General features: G+C 43.5%; 1 long non-coding RNA gene across 1 annotated transcript; it reads right to left on the reverse strand.

Moving 5' to 3' along the window:
* Positions 1–1,015: 1,015 nt before the first annotated feature.
* LOC137810627 (uncharacterized) lies at positions 1,016–2,821 on the reverse strand. Its single transcript, XR_011080937.1, has 4 exons — positions 2,270–2,821; positions 1,971–2,170; positions 1,470–1,859; positions 1,016–1,274 (listed from the first exon to the last, which is right to left on the reverse strand). It is a non-coding gene; the product is annotated as an uncharacterized lncRNA (long non-coding RNA).
* Positions 2,822–4,380: the final 1,559 nt, after the last annotated feature.

Raw genomic sequence — 4,380 nt, forward strand, 5'->3', positions numbered from 1 at the left:
CTACAAGCCGCAACCACTTCTACACCCACACAAACAACCTGCCACTAGTTTTGTCAATATCTCTCTACTAACTCCATTGCATCCCTCCACCTCTTGTCAATTGATAGCCCATCATCATCCCTAAGCCAGTTAGAAAGCAACCTACAAAGCCCATCTTCCCCATTGTATTACTTACCTTTCCCCATCCAAGCCATTCTCCTTCAACATCACACAATTTTTGAAATACCCCACGGGCTACCCCTACCTAGACCACATGACCATCACATACCCCTCCTCCCACGCACACCTCCGGTCAATGTTAAACTGTATCGCTACCCACACTCCCACAAGGAAACTATCACTAACCTCATTCAGGAAATGATGCAAGATGGTTTCATCAAACCCAACAACAACCCTTTTTCCTCCCCTGTCCTCCTTATCAAAAAGAAAGATGGTACCTTGCGTTTTTGTGTTGGCTACAGAGCCTTAAATGCAGCCACTATTCGTGACCGCTTTCTAATACCAACCATCGATGATTTGCTAGATTAATTAGGTTCAACTACAATTTTCACTAAGATTGATTTATACTAAAGGTATCACCAAATTTGATTCACCCCAAAAGACACCCGCAAGACAACTTTTCGAACCACTGATGGACATTAAGAATTTTTAGTCATGCCATTCGGCTTGACTAATGCACCCTCTACATTCCAAGCAACTATGAATGATCTTCTTCGACCCTATTTAAGACGGTTTGTCCTAGCCTTGTTGATGATATTTTAATTTACAGTCCTACATTGCAAGATCATATTACTCACTTACAGATTATTCTGGATCTCTTAGAAACTAAGCAATTCTTTGTGAAGTTAACTAAGTGCAATTTTGCAACCACTAAAATTAATTACTTAGGTCATATCATTTCACTTAGTGGTGTTGCCCCTGACCCAGAAAAGTCTTTGCCATACATAACTGGCCTCAGCCACGATCACTCACGGAACTAAGGGGCTTTCTCGGTCTCACCGACTTTTATAGGAAATTTGTTCGTCACTACGCCACTCCTCTCACCGACTTATTTCATAAACAAAAAATTATGTGGCCTGTGACTGCTAATACAATTTTCACCGTATTGAAATTACAAATTGCAAAGGTTCCTACACTACACCTTCCAGATTTCAGTCAACCCTTTGTAGTGGAGACAAATGCATCTGCAGTGGCCGTGGGGGCAATGCTTAGGTAGAACAATCACCCACTTTCGTTCTTCAGCAAAAAGATGTGAACACGACTCCAAGTGTCATCTGTGTACGTAAGAGAGATGTATGCAATAACAAAAGCAATAAAGAAATGGCGTCAGTACTTACTAGGCCAACACTTCAAAATTTTCACAGATAAAAAAAGTTTGCATACATTACTGTCACAGACAATTCAAATGCCAGAACAACAGAGATAGACAAAAAAATTACAAGGGTATGATTTTCAAATTTTATACTGACTTGGAAAACAAAATGTAGTGGTTGATGCTCTGTCTCGCCAAGGAACACCAATACCTCCATGGCTGCTTGCCTTGTCTTCGCCGATCCCCCTTTTATTTCAAGAGTTACAACAGTTCTTCAAAATCTCGGAAGGTGCCCAGTTAATCCAATCTTGCACTCACGGTCAACAACAACCCAATTTGTTCTCAGTCCGCAATGGGATGTTGTTTGTTCAACACCAACTGTTCCAATCAGCGTTCAATAAATTTAGAGAAAAGATCCTTCACGAAATGCATGAGTCCCCAACAAATGGTCATTCCAGCCTCAAGCCTACCCTCGCCCAAATTGCTGCCTCGTTTTATTGGCCGGGATGGACGTGGGATGTGAAACAATTTCTCCAGCAGTGCGTCACTTGTCAAAGAAATAAATACATGGTAAAAAAAATTCAAGGGTTACTTCAACCTCTACCGACACCAACACAAGTATAGGAAGATTTATCTATGGATTTCATAACTTATTTACCTTCCTTTGTGGGTTACACAATGGTTTGGGTCATCTATGACCGCCTCACCAAGTACGCTCATTTTCTGGCTCTTCCCACACACTTCACGGCGCAACAACTCGCAAGGCGCTTTGCAGTGGAGATCTTCCGCCTTCATGGAATGCCAAAAACCATCGTCTCAGATCGCGATCCACTCTTAGTTAGCATGTTTTGGAGATAACTATTCAAAGTTCAGGGTACAACATTAAAGTTTAGCTCCACCTATCACCCATAAACAGATGGGCAAATAGAGGTTTTAAATAGAAGGCTCTAAGCTTACCTGCGACGTTTCATGGAGGACCACCCGCACACGTGGTACCAATACCTCCACCTCGCAGAGTTATGACACAATACGACGCATCACTTGGTTATTGGCACGTCCCCCTTCCATGCTTTATACGGTCGTCCATCTCCCACCATCCTTGATTTGTTGCACATGCCTTGGGCCAGTACCACCATCTCGTATCTGCTACAATAGTATACCTTAGTGTTGCACGCTCTCAAACATAACCTCCGCAGAACTTGCCAACGCATGTGCGACCAAGCAAATCGGCACTATTCAGACCGCATGTTCAACGTAGATGATTAGGTCTGGATTCTCCAGCAATACCACCAACAATTTGTGGAGCGTCGCCCCTGTCAAAAAATCATCTCTTTGCTACTTGAGACCATACCAAATCAGCCGTCGCATAGGCACCGTTGCGTATGAGCTCCGGTTACCTCCCTCATCTCGCATCCACCTAGTGTTTCACGTCTCACTTATTCGGCTTTTCTGAGGACCAACACCTTACCCTTCCCCAAACCCAAACTCCATCACAGAAATTAACTCAACTACCCCCTTAAGTTCCCCAATACAAACCGCACATGATCGTTTGACTACACCGTCTTTCCCGCCCAATCAAAATAGGCCAACACATCTATTCCTAGCTTTTTAAAAAAGTCCAAGTCTTGAGCCCCACACTTCACCTAATCTTCATAAAGCCCCAACTAAACGTAATGTTATTCATAACTCTTGCATGCATGCCACTACACCTAACCTATTAAATCACACTAGCCTACCCTAGAAACTCGTGCCTCACACTCTCCTCATAATAATCCATTATCACATGTCCCCAAACCTAATACTGTAAACCACAATAGTTCACCCCTCGAGCCCCGTGCCTCACCCACTCCCCTTAATACCCCAAACGTAGAAAACCCTAACCCGGGTCCAACAATACATGCACCTATGTCCAAACCTTTAAACCCACACATTCACCAAATTCCTATAACAGCTAAGCCCAACCAATAAGCCCAACAACCCCACTTAGCCCAACAAGGACATCAGACTCACTTTGAGGACAAAGTGCCTCAGCCAGCAGATGGTAATGTTACACCAGGGTCCAACAACACCAACAGGCCCAAACGTCAGATTAGTAAACCTAGATGGATGAAAGACTTCTTGGTTTAATGGGCCTAAAGGATGTTCAATTTAATTGTTTTCAGTTTTAATGTAATGTGGCTTAAAGGGAAGGCTCATTGTGACCTTTCCCAAACCCTATTTTAATACCAGTGCAATGAATGGGAGTTTTTCCCTTTTCTTAGAATCCTATCTCTCGTAGTTTTTTAGGTCTTAGTGTTATTGTAGCGAAAACCTAACACATACCCTTAAGACTCTGGAACATTTCTTGTTTTTGCCAAATCGCAGCTCAAGTAGGGACGTTGGTAAAGGTTGATGATGCAACGAAAAATCGAGACGTGCTCGAGTACGTAAGGATGCGGGAAAGAACCCCTATTGGAAGAGATCTTCACATGGTGAAAAACTTGAGGATCAACAATTCTATGTGCCAAGTTGTCTTCAAAGAGGAATCCATCTTGTCGAATACATGCGTTGGTTACCATCAACGTATATGAGGGGTGGAGCGCAAAGGAGCGTTGGATGAGGGCTCGAAAGGGAGGTTTGAAAAGGAGTTTCTTGAGTCTAAGGGTTCCGATCTAGATGGCCTTATGGATGCAATTGCGCACGGTGGTGAGGAATCGTTTGTAAGGTTCCTGGTGGTTGAGGTGACAACGCTTGAAGGAGGCGCGTGCAAAGACAATGGGAATAAAGGTAGGGTTTCTAGGTGTGCAAGGAGGTTTCCCTTTTTAGAGGAACAAGAGGGCTGCAACAGGAAAGAGGAAGAGGACATAGTGTGCTTTGAACATAGGTCAGCACAGTTGATCTCTAGGGTTAGTAAGAGGGAGGCAACGACTAGTGAGGGGAAAAAAGAGTTTAACCTAATTGTAGATGGACCGAACAAGGCCCAAACAAGAGATGGATGTGCACTTAGTGTTTTTTTGGGTTTGGACCCAAGAGAAATGGAAAAAGAACAGTTAGGGGGGTGTCACAAGCAAAGTTCGCACAAGGTGGGC

This window comes from Phaseolus vulgaris, chromosome 11 (genome assembly GCF_000499845.2).
Source record: "Phaseolus vulgaris cultivar G19833 chromosome 11, P. vulgaris v2.0, whole genome shotgun sequence".
In the NCBI taxonomy this organism is placed as follows: domain Eukaryota; kingdom Viridiplantae; phylum Streptophyta; class Magnoliopsida; order Fabales; family Fabaceae; genus Phaseolus; species Phaseolus vulgaris.